At 40.4% G+C, this 16737-nt stretch overlaps 1 long non-coding RNA gene across 1 annotated transcript; it reads right to left on the bottom strand.

Moving 5' to 3' along the window:
* Positions 1-5041, bottom strand: LOC127428928 (uncharacterized). Its single transcript, XR_007895204.1, has 3 exons — positions 4908-5041; positions 4309-4564; positions 1-363 (listed from the first exon to the last, which is right to left on the bottom strand). It is a non-coding gene; the product is annotated as an uncharacterized LOC127428928 (long non-coding RNA).
* Positions 5042-16737: the final 11696 nt, after the last annotated feature.

Here is a 16737-nt window from a genome sequence, read left to right as displayed (position 1 = left end):
AAATATATACCCAGGACCAAGTTATTTTTACACAGAAGACAAAAACTTTAATCTAAAACTAGCTAAGTAATATGTTGTATTATAATATATTAAGATGTCAAGGCTATTTACAGATGATTAATCAAACGTGAAATTTCCTAAAACAAGAAGATATGCTACCTAGGCTATGTTAACTAACTAGAGCATAGAGCTCGCAACATAGCCGAGCTACTTAACATACCTTTATCTTGCTGTTTTTTCTCTTCCTAGGTTTTCTTCTTTTTCCTTTTCTCTGCACCAGAGGGATATGTCCATTTTTGTGACATTGCTGTTTTGCTGCAATGCTGCTGCCTCTTCAATCAACTGTCTGACTGTGCTTGCATCCTGCAAACCGTTAACATAATATTGCATTTAATATTGCATTTTTGTATAATTACTATTGTCCATTGACATAATATATATATATATATATATATATATATATATATATATATATATATATATATATATATATATATATATATATATATATATATATATATATATAAATTAAAAAAAAAAAAAATCAAGCTGTCATTTCATTTGCTCTTGGGGGGCCCCTGGTGGCCACGGGGGCCCTAAGCAGCAGCTTAGTTCGCTTATGCCTTGGCTGATCGTGAGCACCGGGCGTTTTCCCGGTGGGCCACTGGGTAATTTGTGCCAGCCTGTTGCTATACAAGTACTGGCCCGTCCTACAGGCGATATAGGCGGCCGCCCTGGGCTCCAACATGCCGGCGTGCGGACGCCATTATAGAGCGAATATTCAGTAACTCTGTAAAGCCAAAACAATCCACCTTTTTCCTGAACGCTGAAGTGTTCCACGATTCGACTGTTTTCAATTTCCAGTCACTTGCCAATTTCCAGTGTTTTCACTTGCATTCTTAGCTGGTAATGTAATGTTTAAGATATTACATTTGTAAAAATGGTCAAAAAACATGCCGATACTTCACGGAGTCGAGATGCGCGTTTTTATAGACAGTGCCTTACCTGAGTGTGTGGATGAAATGAAGCGATGGTCCAAGGTTAGTTACATTGATATCATTAATTATTCTGAGTTATGACTGCCAACAACTGCACAAGTTGAGGCTGAAATTCATTTTTACACTAAGTAACACTTAAATGGTTGTTGTTCTACTCTGGATCGCTCGTTTGGCAGATTTTACTTAGCGTCTTAAGACCAGAAATACAAAGCAGGCTATTAGAAGCATCATGGTGCTGCCCAGTGGTTGCTCAGGAAAACTGTGGATACAATGAGTTTGTTTTGAAATTATTTAAACGGAATGTATTTCCAATTGTAAGCATTGACACTGTACCTGGTGTGGACCTCATTATTGGACATACAAATCACAATAATGGTGACAACCAGAAACAACATATTAAATATAAGATGAGCTCTGAATAATCACAAAATGACAAAATAGCAACAAATTCAATAACAGCAGCACATATAAAATCTGCAAGCAGTAAAGCTATGAGCAGTACATGGTAATTTGCATAATTTATTCATACCGGAGGGAGCTGAAGTGCATCTTGCTGAATAATGCTCACGCCTGATAAAAATGCAGAAAATAAGTCATGAAAAATATTATATTATAGCTATTTGAGGCTTACTTTGTTTAAAGGATAGCAGAAACAGCGCTTGTCAAAGCACAGGGCTTTTCACTTTTTCTCAAGAATAATCTAGGGAAGGAATTATAACACTGCAGATATAAAGATGCAGCAAACTTACATAGAGGGCAAATATGAGCAATTAAACACTTAAAGAGGTATGGTTATTTATTTATTTTTACATATATTTATTTTTGTTTGTATTTATATATGTACATATTCTGGCCGACATTATTTTCATTGATTTCTTTTTTTAAATAAACATTACACATAGATATGTGGGTATTTGATATGGAATTTTAAGCATTATCATCAGTGTCCTGCTGTGTGACACTTTCTTCATCTAACTATTTTAAACATCATTTTATGATCTTGTATAGCTATATATACATATATAATATATTATTATTATACTTGTTATTTCCACAACCTCATATTAACTAAGACAATAGATTATTTGCACTTCTAGAAAAAAGTTGAAAGGTGATTAAGGTCTTTAAAAACTTGGAAGAAATGCTGACTTTCATGTTCATTTTAACATAACATCTGTATGTTGGGGAAAAAAAAAAGTTTCCAGACATGTTATTTGCCTGAGCTATAGTGTACTTATTTCTAGTGCTTTCTCTAAAAGAATCCACTCATCACATTTATAGCGGTTTATACGTTTTAAAGTTATGAACATTTTTGCATTGGGGCCCGTTGTCATGACTAGCAGTCAATAGAATTTTTTTTTTTTTCAACACAAAAATGTGAAATTGAGCCAGAAAATGAAATCAATGAGCCTGTGTGTTATGGTGTGGTGTGTTGCGGGCCGGGTTTGGTGGGCCGCTCTGGGCCAGAAAGTCCAGGGCCACTTTTTAGTCCCAGTCCACCCCTGCATGGGAGACAAACACAAGTGTTGTTCTTTGCATGGCAAGTTTTCGTGGTAAATTCAAAGAGGCAAACTTTAATACTTCACATAGTGAAGTACAGTAACGTCTTCTTGAGTTGTTACCAAGTTACAGTGGTAAACAGCTGCCTTTTCTACTCACGCTGATGACATAATCGGATCACGGTTCGGACCCAAATAATATGATGTGAACAGAGACCAGTGCGGGCAGCGGTAGGGGGAGGAAATGAACTCGGGTTCGGTCCAAGCAATCGAACCAATTGTGAAAGCACCCTTAAAGTAGCTACTCTGTGCATCTAGACTCCCTGAGTCTAATTTATTTTATTCACATTTTTTATTATTAAAGTACTTTGTTCAGCCCCTTTGGAAGATCTTGCTTTGCATTGCTTTAAGGAAACAAATGCTTATATAAGCTTATGTTACAGCCTGTCCTGTAAACACAAGCATTACAAATGACTGAGAAACAGATCAATATTTAAGTCCCTTTTTACTATAAATCTCCACTTTCAGGAGATTTATAGTAAAAAAGGATTGAATATTGGTCTGTTTTTCACACAAATTGGTTGCATTACTTTTATGCTGCCTTTATGTGATTTTTGGAGCTTGAAAGGTCCAGTCACCATTCACTTGCGTATGGACCTACAGAGCTGAAATATTCTTCTAAAAATCATTCTTTTGTTTTCAGCAGAAGAAAGAAAGTCATACGCATCTGGCATGAGGGTGAGTAAATGATGAGGGAATTTTCATTTTTGGGTGAACTATCCCTTTAAAACACTATTTATGACTCAAGAAAAATAAAGATAAATCACAATAAGCCAAACAAATTAAATATTTCCTCTTAGTCAAGATGATGGAATGCTACTTGATGGGATATTTTAAAGGAGTTTGTAGTTCTCTGATATTCGAGCCTACGTCTAAATACATCAGCACGTTGTAAAGGTTTGTACTACATTGTTGTTGTATTGTTGAATCGTTGTTAAGTGCATTTTCAATCGAGGTTTTCCTGAATTGAGAAGCTGCACATTCTTCTTTGTCCACTAGGTGGCACTAACATATCGTGCATGCGTGCTTTGACGCTAATGCCTGTTTTGACTCACCCAGGCCCATGAAATTAGAGCCATATAAAGGCTGTAATTTGAGATATATTTACTCATATTTTATTAACTTTATTGCCAGACTGAAGCAACTTGCATAGATCTGTATTATTTTAGAGCCAATGGAACTGTGACAGTAAAATGATAGGAACTGGATGTAACTGCAGCTTCCGTTCCTTGTGGTTAGGCCAAATTCAGAATGACTGTGGTTTGTCGCCTGTTTATGTAACACGCAGACAAAGGGACAGGCGAGGGTTCAAAACACAAAAGAGTTTTCCACAATTCTTAAGAAAGTTCTTACTTCAGTGTATCAGACGTATGCTGTGCGACACTAAACGAAACATCACCGTATATCTGTCATTTCCAGTAACTTATACAATTAATTTTCTCTTTTCAACAGTAATTTAGTGTCATTTTAGCTATATTTAACACATGCTTGCTGTATGCTCACATTGCTCAGAAACAGAGTTCATTTAAGACTCATGAGTGTCAGAATTCCTGAATAAACTGGTCGACATGGACAGGGCTGTAAACAGATTGAAAGTTGGTTTGATCAACACCTCAAATCTGTTTCTTAGTTTGATTCGTTAACCTCATACTAGGCTTAAAGCCAAGTTAATTACCATTTACTTATGTAAATGATCCTGGCAAGTTCCTGAGAGTGCCTGATGCCAGAAATAGACCACATTTCCAACTAACCTGCCAGAGGCCCCATTTATCAGGTGCTTTTTGACTTGATCTGCATACGTGGAACCTGCATAGGTTGTCACTATCTGAAGCTCCTCCGGGAGGACAACTTGAGGGCCTGGAGTTGGTTTCCAGAATCACCCAGTCCAGTGGCCTGACAGTTTAGCCTTACAAAAAGGATGTTAAAGGGATAGTTCACCCAAAAATGAAAATTCTCTCATCATTTACTCACCCTCATGCCATCCCAGATGTGTGACTTTTTTTTCTTCTGCAAAACACAAACAAAGATTTTTTAGAAGAATAGTTCAGATCTGTAGGTCCTTTTAATGCAAGTGAATGGTGACCAGAACTTTAAAGCTAAAAAAAAAAAAAAAAAAATCACATAAAGGCAGCATAAATACAATCCATACGACTCCAGTGGTTTAATATATGCCTTTCAGAAGCGATACAATCACTTTTGGTGAGAAACAGATCAATATTTCAATCCTTTTTTACTGTAAATCCCCACTTTCACTTTCAGGCATGAGGGTACTCGAAGGTATTTCCAAAAATTCCATCAATCTATCTATACTATCATGGTTTATGTCTAACAAAACATGGTATTACCTTACCTGTAAGCGTACCCTGCTAAGTTTGCCATTACTGCCATTTAATTAGTTGAGAATGATCAAACCAATAATTACTTATATATCATATCCAGTAGACAGAAGAAGCACATGGGACCTTAAACATTAAGAGTAGCTACTCATGCATCCAGACTCTCTGAGTGTAATTTATTTTGTTCATGTTTTTATTATTACAGTACTTTGTTCAGCCCCTTTGGAAGATCTTGCTTTGCATTGCATAAATGAACAATATGAGGCAAGCTTACGTTACAGCCTTTCCTGTAAACACATGCATTACAAATGACTGTTGCAAAAAGAAAGCAACAGCTTATGCTTTTTCCTGTATGCCAGAAACTCAGTAGTGGGGAGGCGGGGATGAGCTGCCCATAAATCAGTGTGCCAGCTTGTTGCTATTTGCCATCCTACATAAAACACATACAAACATTTCATCATTTATCCATCATTTGCAATAGCTTAAACAACACAAGCCCTGTTTTTCACATTACTGTGCTACTTTTGTTGCTATCATGCAAATCGATCTTAGTTTATTTACATGATGTGTGCACATTTTTATTTTGTTAGTGGAGGAAGCTGCATTATTCTAACCTCTCATGTTAATTCTGTGCTACTTTAATTGTGTTAATAGATCATCAGTTCTCTTGAATACGCCTTTAGCTATAAGTTTTATGTTGGTTTGACAGCTATTATACTGTTATGCTGCAGACATGGTTTAAGGCAGGGCAATTCAACTTCATCGACAAGTTGGCCAGATGGAAAAATCTCTTTGATGTATGTGGGCCAAGAATATTTTAACATAAAGCTTCTATCAGATATCGTGCTATAGTAGGTCTATAGTATTTGTTCACTATATAAATAAAATGTCTGGGTTGATAGCTTTAACTTTTTTTTTCACGAGAACTATTTTCAAGCAGAAAATTCTAAAAAAAAACAAAAAAAAAACTGATAATTAAAAAGTGCTTACACAATTGGTCCATAACAGAGAGAGTAATTAAGACTGTGTAACAGTATAACGGAGGAGCAAGTAGGAGGCGGGAACCGGCTGAACAGTAAACATAAAATTGAATGATAAAACTCAACATAAAACCAACATAAACAAACATAGACACACATGCAACGTGGCCGCGTGCGTCTCTCTCTCTCGAACCGGCATCTCTGGCTGCCCCTTTATCTCGCTCTCCCGCTGATCAGCTGATTCAGCGCCAGCCGTCCTCCATCACAGCCCGGCCATGCCCTCCTCCATGTCACACTTCTACCCTTCCCAATTCAGGCCGGGGGCCACCGGTCTGACTAACAACCCCCATCTCTGGGGGGGGATGCTGTCCTTCCGGCCGTTCTGTCAGCCAGTGGCCCACCCCGCCTCCTGTGAACCTAGGGGGGAGAGATGTGGGAAGACATGGGAGAGGGAAAGGGTGAGCGAGACACAGAGAGAGAGGGAGAGAGAGGAGAACTTGCTCGCCGGCTCCCGGACGCGCTGTCACCTGGTCCTCAACTGCTCCTCCGCCCTCTGGTGGACGCCAGCTTGCGCCTCCCCCAGCGGATGGCAGCGAGTCCTCTGGCCCCTGGCGGGTGGAACCGCTCCTCCCCTTCTCAGCAGACAGTCGTGGTTCCTCCGGATCTTGGCAGCCGGCAGCAACCCCTCCGTCCCCAGGCAGACGGCCGCGGCTTCTCCCCTGGCGGATGGCAGCAGCAAGGACTCTGCGACTGCACATCCCTCCTCCCTCCCGGGTTTCAGCACAACTGTAACAGTATATCGAACAGGCAAGGAGGAGGCGGGAACCGTCGGAACAGTAAACATAAAGTTTAATGATAAAACTCAACATAAAAACAACATAAACAAAACACAGACACACATGCAACGTGGCCACGTGCGTCTCTCTCTCTCTCTCTCGAACCGGCGTCTCCGGCTACCCCTTTATCTCGCTCTCCCGCTGATCAGCTGATTCAGCGCCGGCCGTGCTGCATCACGGCCCGGCCACACCCTCCACCTCGTCACAGACTTATAATAAAAATTTTACTAAACAACAACAGTGAAGTTTGTTATTGTTGGTGAGGTTGCATCCAACATTACTCAAATGTAAGATTGTTATATATGCAATGATTTAAACTTTTGAATTTTCAAATCAAATATTTTCTTGACTAAATTAATGAACAGAACTTTTCTGTTTCTCTGAACTCACGCTTATCAGTCGTCAATGATTTTAGTTTTTTAATCTTCCCATTCCGTCAAAATGATGGATAATGGTCACGTGATGCCATGCGAGGTTCGGATGTGTGAACGGCGAGCTCTGCGCACTTTGCTGGTTTTAACATTTTTATGTTATAAACTGTGAGATTCGATACACCCTGATCCTTAACTGTTCTAGGAAGACAATATGTCAAAGAATTCAAAATCCTCGGGCTCTGGAGACATTAAAAGACACTTATGTGCTCAAGCTGACGCCCCTGAGCTGCAAGCCGCAAGATTGGGAGCCAATTTGGCCAGAGAAGGAAATTTGGCGAGAATTGTTGAACTTGTCAGCAGTGCTGACGAAGGTTGTTGCCTACTTGGAGGATCTCACTGTAATACGTCGATCAATCACTGGCATGGAGACAAAATTCACTGAGGTGGTTACAAGAGTGGGGGATGTCGAGAAACGGATCGATTATCTGGAGTCAATGGAGAGGGAATTAGCTGCTAATCAGCTAAAAACCAAGGTGGATTTGGAGCGTGTCTGGGAGAAGTTGGAGGACTTGGAAAACCGCAACCGGCGGAATAATGTCCAAATTGTTGGAATTCCTGAGGACGAAGAAGGTCAGGATATGGTAAAATTCCTGGATGGGCTCTTCCCTAGTCTGCTCGACATAACAGGCCATAAGCTGGAAATCGAGCGAGTTCACAGGGTTCCGGCTCATCAATCCGCTGAGGGAGACAGGCCCTGATCAATTCTGGCCAAATTTCTGAGATCATCCGATAAAGATCTCATGTTACGTGAGGTGAGGAGTAAAGGAAGGCTTTCTTGGAAGAACCACAGCATTTTCTTGTTCCTTGACTTTGAGAATTCGACAAGAGTGAAACGTGATTGATTCATGGAATGCAAGAAACTCTTACATCAATGGAAGGTTGCTTTGCACTGATGTTCCCGGCCAAATTAAGAATAGATGCTAAGGATGGCTGCAAAATATTTACATGTCCCCAGCAAGGGATGTCCTTCATAAAGTCAATGGACTGAGTAAGTTATTTTGTGGTATTCACATTGCAGCCAAGTGGACCGACTAACTGAACATTCACTTGACCGTCTGAGGAAACTGAGCACCTTTTTTGTTTCTTTTTGTGCTGGTTCCACCTAGCGGCTGGAGTTGTTTTGTGTAGTAGCACTCCTTCAGGACAGTGTTGTGGATGAATCTGCACGTTCTTTGTGCTTATGCCTCCTGTTGGTTGGAGTTTGTTTTGTGGAGTATTTCTTGCAGGACATTGGAGTGATTGGATCATTTGTTGCACTCATGTAGCAGTCGAATGGGCTGGCTCTCTGAACATTCGTTTGACTGCCCTAGGAAACTGAACTGCCTTTTTTTTTTTTTTTTTGTGCTGGTTCCGCTAGTGGCTGGAGCTTGTTTTGTGGTGGAACACACCTTCGGGACAGTTATGTAAATGAATCTACATGTTCTTTGTGTTTATTCCGCCTATTGGCTGGAGTTTGCTTTATAGATTATCTTCTGTTGTGTAATTCTGTCTCACAAAATTTGTATAGAAACACCGGACTTGAGCAATCCGATGGCAGAGTTGTCATGGGGGTTCTCGTAGGCGTACATGGACTGTTTGAGTTTAGAGGGATGGACGCCAGTTGGCAATGTCGTTCGCAGGGTTAATGCGCATGTTTTTCTTTTTTCTGTTTGTTTGTTTTGGGGGGAAGTTTGGGGTTTGATTGTTGACAGAGAAAAAGAAATCATATAGTTGGTGCTTTAATGTATTCCTTTTGCAAAATCCTGAATTCCAACAATTGTTAAAGGGTGAAATCAATGTTTATATGGAGACCAACTGGTGCTCAGTATCCTCTGTGGGCGTGGCTTGGGAGGCACTTAAGGCAGTTCTTAGAGGTCGGATCATACAGTATGCCTCATTCACCAAAAAATCCAACGCACGAGAACTCGTGGAGTTGGAAGGGAATATTAAAAGTGCCAAGGCAGAGCTGAAGCCCCGAATGTCGTCTGATGGCCTCAGAGAATTGACCCAATTGAAATACAGATATAATACTATTTTGTCACAGAAGGTGGAGTTTTGGCTATTCAGGGCAAGACAGTCATACTTTGAGTTGGGGGACAAAGCAGGACAACTTCTGGCTAGATATATAAAACAGAGAGAGTCTTTTTCTAACATTCCCTCAGTGAAATCTGCTGGTGGTGAAATATTTACCTTGGCAATGGATATTAATAATGCTTTTAAAGAATTCTATCTTGATCTCTATAGTTCCACATCTTCGTCTACTGATGAAGATATTAGAAACTTTGTGGAACCATTAGAACTCCCTAAACTGACGAATGAGCAAAAAGATTCTCTTGATTCTGAGAGAACCTTGGAGGAGCTTGGCAAGGTAATTAAGGCCTTGCCTACAGGCAAGGCTCCGGTGCCAGATGACTTTGCCTCTGAGTTTTTTAGATCTTATGCTACAGAATTGGCTCCACTTTTGCTAGAAGTTTATATGGAATCATTAAAGATTGGAAAGCTTCCGCCAACCATGAAGCAAGCCCGAATCAGTCTGATTCTTAAAAAGGACAAAGATCCAAGCGAGTGTAAAGTTACCGTCCAATTTCCCTGATCCAGTTAGACGTTAAAATATTGTCAAAAATTTTGGCTAACCGATTAATTGAAGTTATGACATCTCTTATACATATAGATCAGGTGGGGTTTATTCGGGGCTGTAGCTCTTCTGATAACATTAGACATTTCATCAATATCACGTGGTCAGTGGCAAATGATCAGACTCCGGTCGCTGCCATCTCACTTGGTGGCGAAAAGGTGTTTGATATGGTAGAATGGGATTATCTTTTTAAGATTTTGGAAATGTACGGGTTTGGTAATATGTTGATTCGTGATTACTGCTTTTGAAAAGGTCATGAGGCATCAGTGTATTACTCCCTGCTAATTCAGAGTCTAGGGGACGGAGCTTTAACTTCTATCAAGAGATTATGGGAGAAAGATTTAAACTTGGTATTGCAGGAGGGAGTATGGACTAGGATTCTAAAAAACGTCAAGTCTGCATCTAGAGGTGCAAGGGTGTGCTTTATGCAATTCAAGATTTTACATAGATTCTATTGGACCCCCCTCTAGATTGTATAGGCTTGGCCTTAAAGACACACCCACCTGCTGGTGATGACAATCAGAAGATGGAGACACAACCCATGTCTTTTGGTGGTGTGTTAAGATCTAGGAATTTTGGTTGAAGGTTCAGAGTTTTATGTGTGACATATTGGGCACTCAGATTTCATTTTGCCCCAGACTCTGTATTTTAGGCGATGGGGCGGTCATCAATATAGAGAATAAACATAAAAAATTGGGTCCTAACCAGTGTCATGATTGCCAGACAAATAGTTTTAAGGGGATGGAAGTCAGCTGGAGCACCCCCATTTCAGGAGTGGTGCTCAGAGATGGGGAGGGTGTTGCCTCAAGGAAATTTGAAGAGGGGTCATCTGGAAGACTGGGGAATTTGGACTCGTTTGTGGGGCAATGGGGTAAATATCTGGTGTTTTTGGAGGGCTCTCGGGGAGGGGCAGTGGAGAGAGGTGTAGTTGTTAATGTGTGTGATTATTATTATTTATTTATTTATTTATTTATGTGTATGTCTATAGTCATGTGTGACCAGTGGGATGTTGTTGGGGTTCAGGGTGGGGTTGGGGGTTGGGGATTGGGAGGGGGAGGGGTAGTAGTATGATTCTGTGTATATGTGTTTTGCTTTGTTTAATATATTAATCTATACAAATATTGAATCACTGTGGCATGGGGGGGGCGTGGTCATGTGTCTGTCTGCTGGAGAGGGAAAGCGGTAAGGCTCGTCACCTGGGCTGTAATTACTCTAACACATGTCTCTCATTATAGTGATGGCAGAGGGAGACCTGATAAGGCTCGCCAGAGCGGCAGAGGAGAGAGAGAGAGAGAGACAGACCAGAGTCTACATGTCTGTTAACAGAGAACGAGTGTTTTTGATTTAAGCTGGAAAGCAGACTTTTTGTTTTATTAAATAATAAATACTGATCTTGAACCTGTTTCATTGTCTTTTGACTCCTCCACTGCCCACAAACTCAATCTTATCACAGTGGTGCTGAAAACCCAGCTTTGGAGGAGTACGCCATTATGGAGTCCTCACCGCTGGGTGAAGTCTTCAAAACCTCGCCAGCATCCAGCAGACTCAACACCAGGCCCTCATGGATGTACGCCTGGAGCAGGAACAGCGCTTCCAAGTCCTGCTTCAGGCACAAGCGGAGGACCGGCAGGTGATCCGGAGCCTGATCACCAGAGAGGGGCCTGGTGCTGCGACCTCTCCAGAGCCTATCCCGCCTGTGGCCCTATGAAAATGGGGCCAAATGATGATACGAAGGCCTTCCTCGACCTGTTCGAGAGGACAGCCGAGGTATGGAGGTGGCCTCCTGATCAGTGGGCAGCCCGCCTGTTACCCTTACTTTCCGGGGAGGCGCAGCTAGTGGCACACCAACTTCCTGCCGCCAGCCTCCTTAATTACAATCATCTAAAAAAGGCCATCCAGCAACAGGTCGGTCATAGCCTGGAGCAGAGTCGGCAGTTCTTCAGGTCCCTGAGCTTCAGGAAGCACGGCCGCCCGTTTGCTTTTGTGCAGCAGCTCCGTGACACTTGCCAGAAATGGTTGCTGGTGGAGGGAACCTGTGGCGCCGTGGAAGTTGTTGATCTGATGGTGCTAGAGTAGTTCATCTCCCAACTTCCTTGAGGCATGTCCAAGTTGGTCCAGTGCCACCACCTGGCGTCGCTGGAGGAGGCCATCCAGCTGGCAGAGGACTACATGGCAGCGTTTCCAGGAGGCAACGAAACAGATTCAAGATCAGTCTTTATTATTAAATAAAACAAAAAGTCTGCTTTCCAGCTCAAATCAAAAACACTCGTTCTCTGTTAACAGACACGTAGACTCTGGTCTGTCTCTCTCACTCTCTCTCTCCTCTACCGCTCTGGAGAGCCTTATCAGGTCTCCCTCCACCATCACTATAATGAGAAACAGGTAATAGAGTAATTACAGCCCAGGTGACGAGCCTTACCGCTTTCCCTCTCCCACAGACAGACACATGACCACGCCCCCGCATGCCACAATCACAAAAAAATTATGGATAATGATCATTAGTAGCGCAACCTCTGAAAGAGTCTATAAACGTGGTGCTATTGCACAAGACACTGTAAAAAACATTGAGAAGTGGCGCAATGTGCATCTAGCTCAAGAAGACAATTGAAAAACAGCATGAACAGACACAAAACAAGTTCATGGTGTACAGCCCCTAAGACAACTGACAACCTTAGATGGGTCACTGAAAATTTCAAATGGACAGGAATTGGCCCGCGGGCCGCCAGTTGAATAGCCCTGGTTTAGGGTTTAATCAAATTGTAGACCAAAAATGATCAAACCTCCTAGAGATTTCAAGCCACATCCACAAAATTTATGGTGTGTTCATGTCATGTCGGAATCACTGTAATTACGAGATGGCAACTCTACTCTGAACTGTTCATATCCTGGGACCTCGAAAGTTTTTTGTTTCAATGGCAGCGCTCATAACGCCAAAACAGCTTTGTTGTTTCTAACAGCAAAATATTCATTACAACATTAATTCATTAAATCATCTTTGTACGTTGATGCAAAATGTTTAAGAACAGAGAAAGCGCTCAAGGTAACAATGGCATAATAAAATGGCATTCTTAACAGAAATATGTGTTCACAACAGGCCTCAGTTTTTCTGCTAAGCACCCTCAAAAGGATGTTAAAGCACCCTCAACTGAATAAGTTTGGTGCTTTAGTGCATCTTCACTTTAACCTTTAGAGCACCCCCACTAAATTCAGAAGCACCCTCAGCAATTTTTTTTTCTGGAACCAGGCTAGGTTCATTACCTTTAACTGTTGAGGCTGCTGCCATATTGGTTCTTTTAACTTGATGTCATAGCTGTCAAGTTGGAGCATTCATTGAATTCCGAGTTTACAACTTGTAATAATGAGTTCTACGAAGACGTGATTTTTCTTTTACAAGTTACAATCTCATTATCACAGTAATTCCGACATGAACGCACCATTAGCACAGAACTTCAGACTGATCTGAATTCTGACTGGGGTTGCTATGACTTTTGTAACTGATCAGAATTATGTTGTTTTTGCACAGCAGATGATCAAACTACACCTACAAGTCTTTCTAGCAAATTAGTCCACTATTGCTATCTTTGGAACACTCTCGGGAGGCTATTTCCAGTCATGAATGTGCAGCTCCTATCTACTTAAATGGGGAAAGACCGAAATCTCCTAAACGGTTGGTCAAGATTATGATCAAAGAACATATTTCAAATCAGCAGTAAAATCTAACAACACTGGTATCATAGTTTGTGCTTCTTAACCTCAGATTACACTAAAAAACACAATTTATCTTTGATAAAGTTCCACCTATGACACTCTTACAAGCCCTGGATATTTGTCCGAACTTGGAAGGACAGGAGGACGTAGAACGCATCTATTGTGAGCTTTGAGATGTGCTGCGATCTTCCTGTTGCGCAATTAACCGTCACAGCACATTTGAATCCAGTGAGAGAACTACTGGCATTATTATACCAGTGACAGCATTAATATCATAAAACCAGTGAGGTTTTGCATTACTAGTTACACTTTAAAAGAATAAAGTCTGTGAACACTCATTCTTTCCATGTTTATTACTGAATTAACATGATGCCCAAAAAAACCCCAATAAATGTTGATGGAGTATAATGACTCTCACGAGCCATCAGACTTTCACGAGCTTACAGCGGGAAACTCTTGAGGAAAAACAAAACGGTAAATGTCCTTCGTCTGCCACTGTAGTACCGTGTTCTTGCCCACAAGTCACCATTCGATGCATCCTCGATTTCAAGGACACATCCGGGTAATTTCCTGCATTCTCTGTACTTGCGTTTTTGAGGATTGGAATCCAACTTCATCAGTGGATGATGACGTAGAACGAGTCCATGAGAATGTAAGAACACAAAAGAACGCACATTGAGATTCACCCTATATCTTTGTAGCAAATCAGTCCACTGGCGGCCATCTTCGGAAAACTCTCTGGAAGCTATTTTCAGTCATGAAAGTGCAGCTCCTGTCTACCAGAATGAGGGAACACTGAAATCTCAAAAACGGTTGGCCAAGATTATGATCAAAGAAAATGTTTCAAATCAGCAGTAAACTCTGACAATGCTTGTGCTTCTTTACCTCAGATTAAGCTTAAAAGCAATTTTGCCAGCTTGTATAGCTAATGCGCATGTGCATTCTCGAATGGATGGACAGGCAATGTCTGGGACATTGGACAAGGACATCCTTTCTACATCCTTGAGCATTGGGCATTCCAATTTCTCCCATTCATTTAAATAGAAGTGGCCCGTCTCTGCTGAATAGTCTCTGGTTAAAAACAAGTTAAACTCAATTGACAGCATTAATCTTAATGTTGATTACTGCAAAAAAAAAAAAAAAAAAAAAAAAAAAATTTTAGACTTGTCCGTCCTTTTCTTAAAAAAATAAATAAATAAATAATCTGGTGTGGCACTTATAAAGGAAATGATTGGAACATATTTAGAGGGTTTAAAGGCAGAAATGTGAAGCTTATAATTTTATAAAAGCACTTACATGAATTCTTCTGTTAAAACTTATGTATTATTTGAGCTGCAAAGTTGTTTAAAATGTAATTTTTACAGTCATTTTAGGGTTTTAGGGTTTGTTGACATTACATCATCATGGTAACGAAGTTGTAAAATTGGCTATAACTTTACACAGAAAAGCTTAGTAAGTGATTTTATCACACTAAAATCATGTTCACACTCATATTGTTTATGTATTACTTTACAAATGATTTACAAATTACTTTATTTTGGCGATTTCACCATGGATTCATCATTGGTTACATGCTATTTAAAGGGATTGTTCAACCCAAAATAAAAATGTTCTCATCATTTACTCACCCTCATGTCATCCCAGATGTGAATGACTTTCTTTGTTCTGCAGAACACAAACAAAGACTTTTAGAAGAATATCTCAGCTCTGTAGGTTCATACGATGCAAGTGAATGGTGACCAGAACTTTGAAGAAGTGAAAGTGGAAATTTATGTTAAAGAAGGACTATTTATCTGTTTCTCACATATGGAAACAGATAAATAAAAAGTCATATGGATTACTTTTATGCTGACTTTATGTGATTTTTGGAGCTTCAAATGTCTGGTCACCATTCAGTTGCATCATATGGACCAACAGAGCTGAAATATTCTTCTAAAAATCTTTGTTTGTGTTCAGTAGAAGAATACAAAAAAGTCATACACATCTGGCATTGCATGAGGGTGAGTAAATGATGAGAGAATTTTTATTTTTGGGTAAACTATCCCTTTAACAACTGGAAAATAAACCCCTTAATTGTGCACTGCTCTTCCTGCCTGCTTCCTCTACCTGGCCCATCCACGTCTCCCTTGTTCTCATAGAGGATTTCTGTTGTACCATCAGATTAAGCAGAAGAGAATCAGTTTAGAAGTGTGTGCTGCGGTCATGGCCAGACTTATTCCTCTCTGGCAGTAGGCAGGCACGATTATGTAATGTTAGTGCTGTATTGCTATCCGTTTTGTGTGATTTATTGCTTCATAAAAACACTGGACATTCATTCAATCAAAAGTTTTTAGTATCTCCTGTTTAGATGCACTGTTAGATAGATACATTTCTGAACTTTGAAGATTTATTTTTATTTAAATAATTGCCATATGGTTTAACATGGTTTTCCTCTGGACCAGGACCATTAGTGAAACACTGCCATCCCTTTTTTTTATCTCACTCTCTAACCCATTCTTCTTCAGTAACAGCCAACACATACCATCAGATTAGAGGCCCTTATTTTCTTCCCAACTCCCGACATGTAACAATGGTGTTAGCAGGGGCTGTACAGCTGGTCTGGCCCTGGGTGGATCTCACACAACCCAAAATCTGTACAAGATGCTACTTGTTACTGTAATTATACTGTAAGTACTTACTGTTTGTGGCTGAAACGGAAAATCTGATGATTGATCCAATCAACACTTGACAATTTTGCCAGACCTATTTTACATAACATTGTGCAATTAAAGGGATTGTTCGCACAGAATTGAAAATTCTGTCATCATTTACTCACCCCCATGTCATTCCAAACCCATATGACTTTCTGTCTCACTTTGAGCACAGATAGAGTTATATACTGAAGAGGAATTTCCAAGCTGCTCTTCTTGATGCAATGGAAGTTAATACTGACCACAAACCATCCCTGGTCCCCTTCCACTTTCATTGTATTTCTTTTTGGCTTCCAAGGTAAAAAGAAAGTCTATCTTGGTTTGAAACTACATGAGGGTGAATAAATGATGACAGAAATTTATTTTGGGGATGAAATATCTACTAATAAGAATAATTGAGCCTGTTTCATGTATAAATGGATTGCACAGTATTGAATAACACTTCTTCATACATTTTAGTATTTTTGTTTGACCTGTGTATTGGAAGTCCTTCTGCTGATTGCTTTTGCGTTTTATGTTTGGTTTTTACTGCCTGCCCAGTCCCGTGCTATGAAAGCCAATCTGCATTCCAGTTGAGAACAT

This window comes from Myxocyprinus asiaticus, chromosome 38 (assembly GCF_019703515.2).
Source record: "Myxocyprinus asiaticus isolate MX2 ecotype Aquarium Trade chromosome 38, UBuf_Myxa_2, whole genome shotgun sequence".
Classification (NCBI taxonomy): Eukaryota; Metazoa; Chordata; class Actinopteri; order Cypriniformes; family Catostomidae; genus Myxocyprinus; species Myxocyprinus asiaticus.
Note: the sequence above shows the minus strand (reverse complement) of the source record. Positions and strands in the feature narration are given on the sequence as shown.